The sequence below is a fragment of the Mobula birostris genome, chromosome 3 (assembly GCF_030028105.1).
Source record: "Mobula birostris isolate sMobBir1 chromosome 3, sMobBir1.hap1, whole genome shotgun sequence".
NCBI lineage: Eukaryota > Metazoa > Chordata > Chondrichthyes > Myliobatiformes > Myliobatidae > Mobula > Mobula birostris.
Window position 1 is genome coordinate 160,115,562 of NC_092372.1, and position 17,128 is coordinate 160,132,689.

Sequence of the window (17,128 nt, forward strand, 5' to 3'; positions counted from 1 at the left end):
CCCATCAATACACAAGCATTACCAGACATCCCACCCTGCAAAAACTCATTTCAGGGAGGTAGCACCCCTGCCCACCTGCAACCCCATATCCCTGCGGCGCCACCCCCCCCCCAACCGGTCGACCTCCAAGGGTGTATGTAATACTTTGTTTAGTGATTTTGTCTAATCTGTAAATCAAGTTGGGTATATGCAGAAAATGTGACATTAAAATGTGTTCTTATATTATCATGTTTATTCTATTACAACTTTAAGCAAGTCCACAGGGAGTTTGGCCTCATCATGTAGGACATCAATAGCGTAGCTCCTTAGCCACTAGCCAGCTAGTTTAAATAACGTTAGCTATGCTAATGAATGAATGACACCTGTTAAACTCACCTCAACATGTCTTTTACATTTTAACCCACCATGGGCAATAAAAAAGTCACTGTTGCAAACAGTGCAGCGAGCAACACTGTCATTATTTTTGAGGTCGACTGTAAAGCCCGCCCACAGAGAAAACTGATAGGTCTACTTAGCAGGGGCCCCCAACATTTTTTGCACCGCAGACCGGTTTAATATTGACAATATTCTTGCGGAGTGGCCGACCGGGGGGCGGGAGGGGTGTTAATCACGACCGGAATATAGGTGATAAGTCAACTATAAGTCACTTATAAGTGGATAGTACACTCAATTTTGTTTCTAAAAGGGTTTATCTAACGAATTTAATATTAAACACACAGCTCATATTTTCCTCGCATGAATATAGTGATAAGTCATTTATAAGTCAATAGCATCATAATATCTAAGTAACGTTTGGATATTAAACACACAGCACATATTTTCCTCGTATGAACATATAAAATCATTGCAACACACCAATATTGCTGAATCAGTGGGAGCGCTGGGTTTGTTTCCCTGCAACAAGACGGCGCCATCGAGGGGTGATGGGAGACAGCGATACTTGAAGGGGATTCCTTATGTCCAGTCTATTCCACAATTTAGTTTTCGTTGCAGAAATCTCTGCTTCGCAGAGATATGTTGGAAATGGAAGCAACATTTTCAGTGCTTCCGTGGCTATCTCAGGATATTCAGCCTTGACCTTGATCCAGAATGCCAGCAGAGATGTTATATCAAACATACTTTTCAGCCCGTCGTCATTTGCAAGCTCAAGGAGTTGATCTTCTTCCCGCGCTGACATGGATGACGTGCGGATAATGACCTCGCGTGCGTTTGAGTTCCAACAGTGGGCATGACAGGGAATGAGAAAAGGTGCAGCTGACTCATATCGTCAAATCATATTGTCTCCAAGGTGGTTGGGGACCACTCTTAGCACGAAGAGAGACCAATCAGGATGCTCGCTCTCCCTCTCCCTTTCTTTCTCAAAAATATAATTTCTGGGATATTGTATATAATTTCCGGGCATCAGGGAGCACTATCAATATGTGGGAGACTCCCAGAACTTCCGAGAGAGGTGGGATGCCTGCATTACACACAAATGTGCTGAGAAAATTCAAGCAGTCATGGATGCCCCAATGCCAAAGGATGTGTCACAGTTGTGGTCCTTTTTAGAAATCGTCAATTTTTATAGCAGGTTCCTGCCAAACCTGGCTACTGTGATTCACCCCTTGAACTCATTACTACAGATTAGGAAGAAATGGCAATGGGCAAAGCAGTGTGAGGTGATTTTCCAAAACGCAAAGGAAATAGTAATGTCAGAGACTGTACTCACACATTATAATCCACATCATCCAGTGAAGCTTACCTGTGATGCCTCCCTTATGGTATAGGTGCAGTTATGTCACATGTTATGAGCCACAGAAGTGAATGCCCAATAGCCTTTGAATAACATTCCCCTACCACTGCTGAGAAAAATTATGCCAGATTGACAGAAAGGCCTTGAATCTGGTTTGCAGTGTAAATTGTTACAACCTATACCTGTATGAGAGAGGGTTTACCCTCAACACTGATCATCAACCACTAGTGTCTGTTTTTAATCCACAGAAGGGTGTTCCACTAACAACAGCAGCACAAATGCAGAGATGGGCCCTGTTTCTTGGAGGCCACAATTCAAGACCAAAGTCAAGAGGGCAACTAATCATGCAAATGCTGATGGACTGTCCCGTTTACCCTTGGGAAAGAAAATACCGGAAAAAAAATCACAAAAATGGATACTCCTCGACATACTCTCCCTATTGCAAATTGTAAGTCTTACTATTACAGCAGAAGTGACCCCACACTGTCTCACATCTACATAGCAACCCAGAATAGTCGGAACAAGCAGAAGAAATTCCAGTTCCTCAATTTTTACCAGCGCCGGAATGAAATTGCCCTAGACGTGGGTTGGCTTATGTAGGGATTGAGAGTTGTTGTGCAACCCAAACTGAGAACTCATGTGTTGGAGGAGCTAGATGTTATTCACCTAGGCATGGTCAAAATGAAAGCATTGGCTCAAAGTTTTGTCTGGTGGCCTGGGATTGAGCAACTTGCCATGCACTGTTCGGGATGCCAACACATCCAGAAGAAAGGTGTTTAGGGCTGTCAGGACCACTTCCTACAGTCCCAGAATCAACTCCTACAAACAATTTGAAGGAGGCCACAGAACCTGAGATTGTTTTACAGTCACAAGTCTCACCTGCCAAGCGTAGTGACCTTCCCTCACCACCACCACCACCCCCCCATTTAAGAAAGATGTAATCCTGAAAAATTAAGAAATCCTCAAAAGTGATTATATATTTATGGTTGAATGGTACAATTTAAAAGTTACTGTGCTGTGGATGTCTATATAGTATTGCATTATATAATATGTTTTGTATTTATGACCAGGGAGCAATAGGTTACATATTTGAGTTGGGATGCATTCTATATTGAGTTGGAGAGTATATACAAACAGAGAAGAGTGTTGTGTACTTAATACTTCAGTAATATTGTAAATATGTTGTTTGATTAAACATTTTTGGTTGCTTACATAATTCATCAAGGGTTAAATGTAAAAGTACATGAATGGTAAACGTCATTATGCCACCACATCATATGTGAGTGCCTCACTAAAGTACAAAACGAGCAGGCACATAATCCTGGGCTCCCGTGTTTTTCTTTTGATTAGTTTCTGGAGTTACAAAACATAACACTACCTATTTGCATTGACCTGATTTACACATTTCATTCCCTTTTATCAGACAGCAACAGTTAGAATGGATGCATAGATTCAAAGGATTGCAGGCTTCCCCCACAGCATAGAGTCAGCACACCTTGCTTCTCAGAAATCAGAATCTAACATTGCATTATACTAGAACCTGTGTGGATCCCATTCCTATTTCTAGCAGATGTGCAGAAAATTATGTACTCCACCGTCCAATGTCTTAGCTGATGCTAGAAGCCTTCATCCTCTGCCAGATTAATTTGAGCCACAGTGGCAAAGCTGGTGATGGTGATTAGGTGATAATAACTATCCAATGATGATACAGTTGACAAATCAGGTGCATAATTCACAGATAGAGATGGAATTAAATGAAAGCTATGGTGACACACAAATTCTACTGGAGCAGACTACTGTTGAGTCAACACGTCGATTCCAAAAACCAGTGATCTCTAATGCTGGTCTGTAGCATATTATAGGTAGGGTATCAGTACTCATCATAATCTGCTGATTGCTACAAAACCTACATTATAAAGAGACAGCGCTTAGGTCCAGAGTAACACACACTAAAATGCTGAGGAACTCTGCAGGTCTACTGCGAGGTATAAACAGTCAAATTTTCTGGCGGAACCCTCCATTGCACTTAGGACCAGCTATACTGTAAGCAACTGAGGAACAAAACATAGGGGAAGTGTGTCTTTCACACATAGATGCTGAGGAATCACTTGCCTGAGTGTGATATGGTAGCTAAACCAGTACAGCACCTGTTTTTGCCACAGGGCAAAACAGAAGCCAGCACAAGGTAACGTTCAGCATGTTGATGGTGCAGGGCTCAGTCATGGTATGTAGTTATATTAAAAATGCCAGGTGAACCATCCAGCATTGCACTACCTGCAAGATTTGGGCATGACAAAATTACACATAGCCCAGATGACATTGCAAATTCCTTCTCTCCAGTATCTTTGCATGTGCCAAAGTTGGAAGAGATATTTCACAGACTATTCATACAATAGCCTGACATAATCATACCTACTTCAATCATTGTCCCAGACTCTTAGACTATATGCTCTCAGGACTGTCCCATTACTTTGGTAACAGACTTATCAATTGTTGAGAGGGAATGGCCTTAGTAGTCCACAGCACTGGCTCTGGATTTCACAAAAGTTTATAGCATTATTGTCCTGATGATTTCCATTTAACTCAACTGATGAATCTTGGAAAATGCACAATGGCAGCAGAGAAAAGAACCCAAGAGAGCTCAACGACAAGCTCTAAAACTAAGTAATGCTGATCTATCATCATTTTTGCACCTCTAGCTGTTGCATAATAATAGGCATCTAGAACAGATTTGTGAACACCTGACATGTCCAAAAAACGCCCTGGCATTTTTCCTCCATGTATAAAGGATATGGCTACTGCAGCTACCTGTTGCTTTTCCTGAGGTCCCTGCAGTGTCTGACCTGCACTTCCTCTGGGCCTTATTGTACTCCCACATGACTATCACCCAGCATCATGTCTTCATGGAGACCTGTCATCCACACAAAGCAAATGACAAGAGCATGAAATGAAAAGGTAACAAAGTTAACACTTAACATCTCCAAACTTATTCAAGGATAGAATCAGCACAAGAAAAGATTCTTTGACAGAATTGATCAAGGCAGTTTGTGGATACAGTGCTTGTTGTTAAATTTAATTGTTAATTCAATACTGCACAGCGCTTGTCAAAGCTTCACTAGTAAGTTTCCCCTCCAGGGATCTGGCTGTACCTCTATTTTTTTAATTTGTTTCGCTATCTTAACAATATTGGTGTGCACCTTCCTACTGATATTCCTTCTCTTCCATCCACCCCTTCTCCTTTCACTTACCCAGTTATTACTTAAGTCCAGTTATTACGTAAGTCTTTACCCAGTTAAAGACCTTAGTCTTTAACCTAAAGCATTGACTTTCTTTCTTGGCCACTCGTGTTCCTTGACTTGCTGGGTGCTTCAGTATCTTCTGTGACTATCTGAAATTTCTTTTCATCAACAGCACAAGACATTACTAGAATAGTAACTATACATAGTATAAGACTGGACGTGAATTTCTTCAGTGCAGTTCCATGGTTGATTTGCTGCCAACATAAATGGTAACCTTTAGAACAGTGTCTTTCAAATTTCAGGTGAGCTGCAAACACAGCATGTATTCTTTTCAATGGTCCATAGCTTATCAGTGGAACTGAATGGTTAATAATAGCTAGCAGAATCCAGTAATATTTAGAAGATTATTACCCTTTAACAAGCTTCCAGACTCAATCAAGTGTTATTCCCCTACTCCCACCGCCTTTCGTCCAAACCTAATTTGTTCCTGTACGGTTTGCAGCAATACTAACAACAAAGAATAGGAATAGAGGAAAAAGAGCATAACATTTCAGCTTTGCCAAAATTAAAAGCTGTGACCTTAAAAGAGATATATTTCAAAGTAATGAAATCAGTTGCATTCACGATACATTACATGGCACTTAAAAAGTTTATCTTAACTGTCAAGATTGTTTAAATTTGCTCGGCTTAGTTTAATTACCAGCGGAAAAATAGAATTAAAAGTTTATTTACTCCAGTCTGCCTATGTAAACTGGACAATCTCTGTTCCTGAATGAACCAGGTCATTGGATTGTGTCAGGACTACTTGGCTTCAGATCTCATTAAAGCTTCAGTCCAAGCGTAGACTAAAAAATGGGATTGCAATGGTGAGGTGGAGGGGTGTCTGCCTTTTATGTCAAAGTCATTTTTGACTGTATGTGGCATCAAGGTACGCTGGTAAAAATGAAGTTAATGGGCATCAAAGGGAGAACACTCTGATGGTTGGAGTCATACCTCATACAGAGAATGATGGTGTGCTTATCGTAAGGCCATCACTTCAACCCATTCAACCCTGGACATCACTCTAAGAAGTCATCATGCCGGTGTCCCACATCAGACCATCTTCAGGGGCTTTGCCAGTGAGTTGCTTTTATAAGTTCAAAAGAGGGGAGTTTGATGATGACTAGATGGTATTCAACTCCATTTGCAGTTCCTCAGGAAATGAAGCAAACCATGCCTGCTCGACCTAGGTAACATTTAGGGAAGGGCTGATAGCTGGAAAAGATAAAACACATGTCATTGACATTCAATAAATTTACCATCACTGAGTCTCATACTTTCAATATCTTGGAATCACCATCCACCAAATCTCTATTAGACTAACAACATAAATACCATGGCTACAAATGTGGGTGAAGAGCTGAATATCCTGTGGCATGTGACTTATGTCCTGGAATATTAAGGCCTTTCTGCCCATCTAAAAGGCACCAATCAGGAATTAGATGGATTACTTGCCTGAATGAGTACAATGCCAAGAACTCTCAAGAAGCTCTATACCATAGAAGAGAAAGCAGGCTACATAATGACACCCATAAACCACTCCTTCTACTATTCATATAACATCGTAATTTGGAAATATATTGCTGGTCCTTCATCCTTTCTGATTCTAAATCTTGGAATTCTCTATCCATCAGCATTATAGGAGCACCTTCTCCAGGAGGACTGCAGCTCAGTCAGAGGTACTCAACACCACCTTGTCAAGGATTCTTGGCAATGGACAACAGATGATGAAGTTGTCCGCTATGACAAATCCCGAAAATTAATTCAAAAATATGATCGGTCTGCATGATTTCTCTTGAGCAAGTCCATTTACTTACCCACATGTTAACCAATTTCGCACTGGATGTTTGCTTCCTAGTTTTATTTCTGTCCTTCTTTAAATAAACTAAGTTTGTTGCAATAATCTAGATTTAACAAATCAAATGAAATGCATTTTTTCATTTATTTTCATCAAACAAACCTTTTGACATTCTGTTTCTGAATATAAAGCTATTGCTTAGGGCATTTTAAAGTTAAACAGATTGTACATTGAAGTGGGAATCTGAGTGTTTTTGCAGATTTAACTTTTACATGCATTGGCACAAAATGAAAGTATCTTATTTTTCAAGGCCAATAAGCAAAGTTAGCTATTCCTTTGAAATCATTAACTCAGTGCTTGGTACTTTCAAAATATCTTAAGTGTACTGTCATTCCTGCAACATTCAAACTTAACCATTCCATTCAGTCTTGTTTAGATCAAAAAGGCAATTTAGCAACGTCAGTGGGAGAGAGGTGGAAGATTAAACTGCGTTTGACTCTTAAAACAATTTAGACAAACTCTTCCACAGGATTAATTTTAGGGCTGATTGAGGTTACAATTCATTCAAAGAGCCTTTTTAACAGTCCTGTAACTTCGCTAGAGGCAAAGTTAATTTGTGGCATCCAGAGTAACATATCAAAGTAACAATCGTATTTGCATCCGTGTCTGAGACCTATAAACCCCATTCACCTAGCAACACACCCTGGGAGGCCTTTACTAAACTGTCTAGGTGAAAGGCAGTTTAACAGGCTGTGGGAAAACCAGGTATAAACCTCGGGGTTTATGTGCCTTTCGAAGCCATATTGATGACTGAATAAAATACATTATTTTTTAACATTAGTTTTTTTTGTACAAGAAATGCTGCCCACGGCACATGACATCTTCGAAGATTTAAGAAATGCTGCTGTTTTATTTGTTCATTTACTCAGCATTTAACTCAAAATCTACACCTATAATCTTAACACCTCAACTTTCACACGTTAAAGTCGTTTCATATTCTCTTACAAAACCACGATAAAAATGATCCCCATGATTCAATTATAACTTCCATGCTCATATTTGTTTTGACTGACACAATGAAACGAGGACGCTGTGTCCGCATAAAAATAATATTGCTACCCTCCCCAGCCCAATTTTTTTTAAGGAAAATCGGCATTCAACCGTAAGTCGAAATACATTTCAAGAATGTCCAATGCCACACAAAGCACACTTAATGTGAGGTCCTATCATAAGTTTCGATTGTTTGATTAGAGTAGCCACCGGAGAGCGAGGAAGGGGGTGTCCACGTCATGCACGGGATTCCAATACGTGTTTTTTAATGACCCGATGTACCCTGGAATGTTTTTGTTCGAGTGTAAACGTGACTTTGTATTGGAAAAGTAAGCGTACGCTAACGTCTGTTCACGTCAATGACATTGTTTGGGGAAACATAATCCCTGCCCTCGGAGCGACAGAGGAAACTGAAAGACGTATCACTCAAACCACTTGCCCCGGGGTTACGTGACCAATTTTTCATCCTTCTCCTCATCTGACCTTTGTCTGAGTCATCGAATACCGTGACACAACCGCAGCGACAGACAGTAAGCCGGCAGACCTCGGTCTCAGAGGGAAACATCATCATTACTGGAAACGTAGCCATTCTTTCTTTTCACAAACAGCCTGCGCACTAACTATGCAGAAGTTGAACTGGTCCATCCCCGATAAAGATTGCCCTCTCTGTAAACAGCAGTTTTTTTTTCCATTTTAAATTTGGCACAAGGTCACAGTTAACAAGAAGCACCCTCATTCAGTGCAACAGGGGACGTTCACAAGTCAGGACCCTTCACCTTGTTTGTGTTTAAGTGGTGATACAGGTGACTCATAATATCAGGCTTACAGTTGAACTGTATTTTCTACGTTCAGACACAGTCAATTTAACACAATGGGTAACACTACACATATCTACAGTCCATTGTTGTGACATTTGCAGGGTTGCTCCTTTAATATACAAGCACGTTAAAGAAATGTTGGCATGTTAAACAGCCTATGTGCACCAGTCAAGTTATTAAACATTGTGTTCACAGCCAATAAAACAAGCTACTAGGTGCAGTAAAATCCATGCCTGAGTGTCTGCCTCAACCCACCATTGATTGTCCATCGAACTTCATTTCCACTTGCTACTAGGAAATCCTTTCTTGTTTGTGCTTATCCAGGTTTTCCAGGTATTGAAGCAAACTGATGATGGTCCTGGGAATTTAAGCAGAAAGCTGGAAGTGTGAGGACACTCAACAAGACAGCGAATATGAACTGAGAAATGGGTAACATCTCGTCATTAACTATGCAACTAGATACCCTTCTGTCATTAACCATGCAACTATCTCGTCGCACCAATTAGTAAGTTTCACCGTCTCATCTTGTTCCACATGAACTGTAGATTTTGGGTTTTACCTGTGGGCATGATGTGGAGCACAAAGCACATGTAAGCACATGTGTGACCTGCCCGGCTCTGCCCTTGCCCACTGCCACGATGAGGCTCAACAGTAGGAGAGCTTCACCTCATATTCTGCCTGGGTAGTCTACAACTCCAAGATATGAACACTGAATATTCTGATTTCAAGTAACTCACACCCCTGTTCCTTTCCCACTCCCACTAGTCCTTTCTCCCTTTCTTCACCTTTTCAGGGCAGCATGGCGGTATGGCGGTTAGTATATGCTATTAGAGTGTCAGAGACCGGGGTGCGATTCCTGCCACTGTCTGTAAGCAGTATATATGTTCTCCCCGTGACTGAGCAAGTAACATCTGGGTGTTCTGATTGCATTCCATATTCCAAAGATGCATGGATCAGTAGGTTAATTGGTCACGTGGGTGTCATTGGGCAGCACAGGCTCGCTGGGCCAGAAGGGTGTGTTACTATGCTGCATCTAAATAATTGAATAGAATCATCACCCTGTCCAGCCTGGTTCCAGCAGGCCATCACCCACATACCTATCCACCTAGCTTGCTTCTCTACTGTTTCGTCCTTCCAAACTTCTTTCCCATCTGCCCAAGCTTTATCGTGTGTTCATTTAAAAAGTTATTTCACTCAAAAGGCATTGATTATAGCAGTAATGGGACAGCTATGGTTGATTCCTTTGTCAAGTAAAAGCATGAAACAGAATGCAGCTATTTTAATCCTTTTCATTCATGCAATTTCTAAACTAACTTATCACTAAATAGTTCAGACGAAAGGTCTTTGACGTGAAATACCAACAACGTGTTGATGGTAATTGACATTAGCTGGTATCTATAAAGAGGATTGGGTACAATCACAAACAGGAGAAAATCTGCAAATGTTGCAAACCTAGAGCGACATAAACAAAATGCTGGAGGAACCCAGCAGGCCAGGCAGCATCTATGGAAGAGTACAGTCGATGTTTTGGGATGAGACCCTTCATCAGATCCGGAGAAAAAAAGAGGATTATATCAAGTTTTTGAACTTTCAAAATAAATATTTCTTACCATAGAGTTCGCACAGACTCTTGGTCATAAGATGTTTTAAAGATTACCAAGATATGCAACAGGCAATATTAAAAATGATAGACATACAAACATCAAATGCCAGGTGGGCACTGTACTTGAAACATAACATTTTGGACTCTTGACATAACCAATTACTTTACATTTTTATCCAACCTCAACACGAATAATTTAAAAGTGCAGCTAATGAAGTATGTGCCGCCCCTTGCTTGACCGAAACAGCTTTCTCTTCACAGTGCTGACAGGCCCAAAATTAATTCCAGAGATTACCGACAGGAGGCAGACTTTGACCGTGGCATCTGGGGCGCAACGCAGACAAGGAAAAGTTTCAACTTTTTAAGAAGTATTTTCAAAAAGTGACTGTCACTACTTGCCCTTGCATAATTAACTCCAAAGCAATTCTGGTGGTCAGATTCTGGTGCTATAGAAGTATCGAGGCCGAAATAGATCCTGAAACCGACCGTCTGAGATAGGCGTCCCTAAACACCGCAGTCTCACTAACTAAAATATACACATTACCTTCGCTTGCTAAGCCTCCCATTTCCCCATACTGTAAGAGAAAGAAAGAATACTACTTAGGTCAGAATTTCGAGAGTGGCAAATAAATAGTAACATCAATTGTGTAATTCAGTGAGACCTGCGCAAGTTCTGACTAGTCAGTTTTATCAGGTAAGAGGGGTGCCCCGGGACAGAAAGTTAAAGTGCTGTGGTTTAAGGAAGGGAGCAGAGTAAATGGGGTGGGATAAATGGACAAGACAACTGAGCCGTCCATTTGCTTAGCAGGACTTCTTTTGGACCGAGCGACGAGTTCATCCGAATAACCTGAAAATGAAATGTAACATATGGGCTTGCGATTTACAGGGGAAATTTGAAAGAATTGTCTATAGCCATAAATCTAACCATACACTTCAAATGAGATGAACCGAAATACATACTAATATATTACACCTGAAATATTATTTGAAACAATGCCCGATCCCCTCTCTTTATTGGATTTGTAATCCAATCTTTAATTATGTTAACCGGTATTAATTTAACTTTTTCAAACGCTGCAATCCGTTCATCTCAACAATCCTTGGAGTTCCAAACATAGAGTTGTAAATCCGAGGTTTGCAGTGTACGGCTTTAACATATAGTTTAAATACAGAGATAACAAGACAAACTGCAAAGATCAGCCAGCAGTTCCTTCGTCTTCTGTGAAGCTGGTAGTTATTTGATTGCATTTATGTTTAAATACACGTGGTCGATGTAAACCTTAGCCTGCGCTAAGCAAGTAGTTTAGAGAGAAACTATTGGATGCTTGGGGACAGTTCATTCACAGTTGTTACATTTTTTGTTAACGGGTTTTGACCTAGTGCCTTTATCGTCTTTGGGGACTAAAGTATTTATCTGAAAGGTTCCATTAAGTGGCTGGATTTTGTAAGCGGCAACACAACAAATAATTGAAGATGGAGATGGATGTTGAGAGCACATTTGAAAGTTACAAGGTGGAGTGATTTGACAAACGATTTCCAGATTACCGGGATATGAGCCTGCAAGGGTCAGCCTCCTGGAGTGCCGGAGGTGGGAGGATGGGGGTCTGTGCGAAGAGCGGACGTGCAAGCTGGCACATAGCACTGGAAAAGCGGCAGGGGTTATACGATCCTGTGAGGACATTGTGAAGTCTGGGAAGTATTCTGAAAGGCTGCTTTTGGTTATGACGCTTTTGTCAACCACAGCCAAGATTTTTTGGGGGGAATTCCCCGTCTGTCACTTTAATAACCATATTATTGTAAAAGACAATGACTGATTTTATGCTCTTCATTTAAATAACCCTTCACCCATTGAACTTTACTCAACAAATTACCCTGCTTTTATTGTTAAGAGGTTGCTGTAGTCTATCTACTTTCATACCTAAATAGAATAATATTAAACAAATTGCCTTTGTTTGCTGTACAGTAAACTTCCTGTTGTGTGTCAGACCACATGGCTTACCTTCAGTTCATTGCCTGGCATAATGTTGGCAATAATTCTGAAAACAGTAAGTATGAGGATCTCTTCTCTCTCAACAAGGATAAGGTTAGATAGATAATAATTTTGATGAATTTTAATCTGCATCACTTGGAATTTATAGGAATGTCAGAGATTATCGAGTTTGGGAGGTCTGAAAATCAAAATTTTGGATCAAAGGGATAGTAGCAGACAGTATTTTTAAAATGGAGTTTGTTTGCCTCAGCCACATTGCCACTGACACCATGATTATCAGAAAGAACAGTACAGCTAAATTCAATCTGATCATGGAGACATGAATTTAAATATATATTTCTGGCAAGGTTTTTGTTTGGTGAGTGACAGGGGCATTTTATTTTTCCGGAAAAAAAGTTTCAATACCTTATCCACAGTCCGATTTTGATAATTAGAAAACACAACAAATAGTGTGGAGTCAAGAGCGCTGGATGAGAATGAAGCTGGGTGTTGTTACAATGCTTGCAGATGATTGTTGAGATATGAGAGAAGAACCAACTCCATTAATTGCAGTGAACATTTAATCAACGGTTAATTATCGGATTCCGAGGTGAGAATGAACAAACAAAAATGGACATGTGGGAAATATGTATGGTGAAAGCAGAATGAGATGTAACAATGGAAGATTTGTATTTATAACTTCTGATATTTTGAATAAATCTCAGTCAGTTAAATAGTTTTGACTTACAGTCACATCTGTAATGAAAGAAATGTGGCACAAGTAATCAGAAGGTGACCAGTTATAGTCTGTTTTAGCAGCATTGGCTAACATTGAGAGAGTGCCACTGCATTTCTGCAAATAGTCTCAGGGAATATATTGCATTCAGCAGGTAGTGCGGAAGGTACAGCCTGCATTTTATTGTGTGACCATTCTCATTGACTAATACTAGCTCTGAGAAAAAAATGCAAAATTCTTGTCCTCCTCCATAAATTACTTCTGAACACAATTCTCCTGATATTTGTAATCTCCTCCAGCCTTTCAGTTGCTAAAACATGTTATTGATACTTACTAATTAATTGTATGTTTCAGAGGACATACAATAATGGTGGATGTAAGGAATTTTCTTGCTGATCAGGCATGATTACAGTTAATAATGGATCAGGCTTGGGGCTAAATATCTTACCCTGTTCCTATGATTCCAGGTTCTTTCCCAGTTTCACCATTTTTATCACTAATGTTTAAGCTACCAACGGAAGACTGCAGATCTTTCACAGTATGCAAGACTGTATTTTGGTATGTGTGACACATCTTTCACTGAATTCTTCTATCTTTGCATGTCCCTCTCTTCATTTAATATTTTCCTTAAAGTTGACCCTTTGAATAAACCTCAACTTCTCCTTGTTTGGCTTATGAATATGGGATCTAGGAGCAGGAGTAGGAAAGCAGGCCTTCAAGCCTGATCTGGTACTCATCAAAGTTATGGCTATTCTTCTACTATGCCAATATTTTCCCATATATTTCCTTTATTAATGTTTCTTTTGATATCCAAAAATCTATTCATTGAAATAACTCAATGGTTGATTCTCAACATTCCTTCAGAACTGAGAATTCCAAAGTTCATTAATATTAGTATGAAGAAATGTCTTCTACTTTCTTTCCTAACTGGTCTGAGTCTGTATCCTTTGGCTCTATATGCTCCAGACAGGGAAACACCCTCCTTTCCCATCTAGTTTGTTGAGCATTGAAAACATTTTAAAAGCTTCATTGATTGGCTTGGCTCATGTAATGTTTAATTAAAATGACCCTTATGATTAGATGATTTGGGACAGTTAAAGGATTGAGGGAAAGGGTATTGTCAATGGACAAGGTCTACAGATTTTTTGTGGAAAATAAATGGATTAATTGAGCCAAGTCCCCAAAACACTTTAAAAAAATTGTATCCTATCCAATTAAAAATGGAATATGATTTATAGCCAAAGTTCTTAATGATAAATTGAGAGAAATTTGGAACATAATTCTCCTAACACCGGTAACAATAAATCCTAGAATCATGCATTATAACTTTATCTGTGTGAACAGTATGCAAGACAGGTTTTCCCACTGAATGTCAGTACATGTGAAAATATAAAGCATTACCAATATCAGTACTAAGAGAAACCAAATATGAATTTATAGCCATGTCAGGGAGTGAAAAACAGCAGTAAACACATGTATATTATGGAAATATTCAGCAGGTGAGGAAGCATCAGTGGAAGGAAGAAGACAAAATTACAGCTTGAAGTTACTACCCCTGGCTAGCACCCTGCTAATCAGTATTTGTATACATAAAGCCCAGAAAAACCTGTTGACTTTAGCCAAATGATTGGGACCTACAATTGAATATATTTATTTTACCATTGTTAAATTACGAGCACAAGGTCTCAACTCATTAATGACTGTTGTAACAGAATAAACCACCAGCATCATTGTCCTTTCTTCTCGATTTCAGCAGCTGACGTTATTTTTTCCTTGGAAAAAGTCATGTTATCATCAAAGACTTGTTACCTTTTAAAAGAAGAAAGATGCCAGCAGGAAGATCAATGAAGAGCAGACTACACGTGGGCTAAGCACTCCGAGCTAATAGCTGGCAATTGGATGTGAACAATATTGGGGGGGAGGGAGTGAAGGTGAACTATAGTTAAAGCCCATCACTGGCTCAGTGCAATCTCTTGAGTCGTGTATGATGTTCTCCTAAGGGGTTGTCTATTGGGTGGCTGTGGAGGCCATCTAGGGATCCACATAATCCTGACACAGTGTGGGCACAGGTAAGTGGTGCCTGTGGTTAGTGTCTGGGTCATTCTCCCCTTTCACAGCTGCTGCTTGTTCTTTGTGGCACGGCAGAAGACGACCCCATGTAGCGCAGCTCCCTCTTGAACAGATTTCCTTCAGGTATACAGTATCAATTGAGTGCAAGGTCTTCCCTGTTTTTAGATGTAATGTTGATTTTTTATTTCAGACTTAACTTGATGTTATCTTTGAATCTTTTTTTTTCCCCAACTAGGGGTTTGCTGACCTTCCTTCAATCTGGCAGTGAAGGATCTCTTTGGGGAGACTCGACTGAAGCATCCAGATGACATGGCCTGTCCATCACAGTTGGTGTTGCTTTATCATGGTGAAGATGCCATTCATGTTGGCTCCAACCTTTACACTGGTGTTAATGAGTCTGTCTTTCCAGCTGATCCTCAAAATATTTTGTAAGATTCTTTGGATCTAAGGAAAAATACTTATGAATGTGCTGGTAACAGCCCTGACATTGGCTTGGTCTCCTTGCACCAATCCCACTCTAGGCCAGCCATGAAATCAACTACGAATGGCCCAGCACCGATCCCTCCATTTACACCGACCTGCCATGTTCTAAATGCTCCTTGCATACTTTCATTTATATAGAGCCTTCTTAATTTACATGTAATTAAATAGTCTTTTTTTAAAACAAAAAGTCATAATCAGGAGCTTCATTTAAACGCTATGATTTGGGTGAAGTATTAAAAATATAGCCTCGGGAAAACTGGAATACGAAATTGTCCATTGTGCAGCATTTCCATTGTATTCGGTCGCGCTTTTCGCCCTTGCATACCATTGTCACACTACGGTTTGCTTTGTGTTTGTAGGATTGGGCCAGAGGTACGATTCGAGTGGCAGGGAGTTGTGTCAAGGCAGGGCGGCAGCGTGCAGCAATGTCTGCCAATGTCTTTGTGTTCTTCTCCTTGCATTCACGAGTTTGGCTAGGGTGTGCACGGTTGCTAAGACACGCTTTAAACAATCCAACTCGCCTCTCTTTGGCTGTCCTGCTCGACTTGGAGCACACGCGAGCGGGCAGATTCAACCCTCCCCCAAGCCTGCAAGCAGCTTTCGCAAACGATTTAGCCCTTTCAATCGATTCGCACTTTTTGGCAAAAAAAAGTTGAGGCAAAAGAGATGTGCAAAACAAAACTCTCAGAACATGGCAATTGACCAATCCTGTATATTAATAAAACTTATGCGAAAATAGAAGTGATTTGTATGCTTCTATTGCTGCCTGCATCAAGAAACCCTGCAAAGTTTCTCATAAATCGCAATACTAAACTTGAGGAATTGCATAGCCTCTTATTCGGACCATTCTTTAAAAAGAACGGGCAGAAGTACTGTATCGACAGTTCGCAGCGACCCCGCTGGTTCAAAAAAAATCCGATCTCGCTATCTCCGTTCGAACAGATAAAAGCAAGCGAGTCGAATGTGCAATTAAAGGTGTACGAAATCTGAGTCAACGGGCTAGATTCAACTGGTTTTCCAGCCTTTTAACGGCGGTGTGTGTGTGTATATGTGTGTGTGACTGAAACTACGCTTTAAAATGACAGTTTCAATTATTAAAAGGATAATGCAATTCGTCGATGCAGAATTATTTCGTCTGTTTCAGGTGGTTGGAAGTCTAGATTAACGTTCGACTGTGACCAGCCTGCATCCATCATCTGCAAATAACCAACTTTAATCAGGTTCCTGTTTAATCTCCTCTGTTCCACAGGTCAGTATTGCGATTGCGTTGTACAATTAGATGCACGCATTCTCTTTGTTTTAAAATGTGCTTTAATTGTGTTGCAGACTGTCGAGATTTCGGAGATCGAAGCAAAAGTACTATGGCATTGTAAACTGTCCAGGGTGTTCTGAAGCGCTGGCACTAGTTATCCGTGTTCCCGGGTGGCAATGGTTTGGGCGACTTTTGAAGCGAGACAAGCAGAGAAGGAAGGAGTGCGAGGGGCAAGCAACTGCCCCGCCCCTAAACCTGTATTAGCAAATAACTAACGGCGTAAATCCAATGGGAGGCGAGTGAATTATTCATATTCCGGGGGCGGGATCTCGCCGTTTC

The 17,128-nt window shown here is 40.4% G+C and overlaps 1 long non-coding RNA gene across 2 annotated transcripts; it reads right to left on the bottom strand.

Moving 5' to 3' along the window:
* Positions 1-1,922: 1,922 nt before the first annotated feature.
* LOC140195379 (uncharacterized) lies at positions 1,923-17,024 on the bottom strand. 2 transcript variants are annotated; one of them, XR_011885452.1, is made up of 3 exons: positions 14,794-17,024; positions 8,932-9,034; positions 1,923-6,225 (listed from the first exon to the last, which is right to left on the bottom strand). It is a non-coding gene; the product is annotated as an uncharacterized lncRNA (long non-coding RNA). The 2 variants fall into 2 exon arrangements; XR_011885453.1 differs by lacking the exon at positions 14,794-17,024 and adding an exon at positions 10,824-10,844.
* Positions 17,025-17,128: the final 104 nt, after the last annotated feature.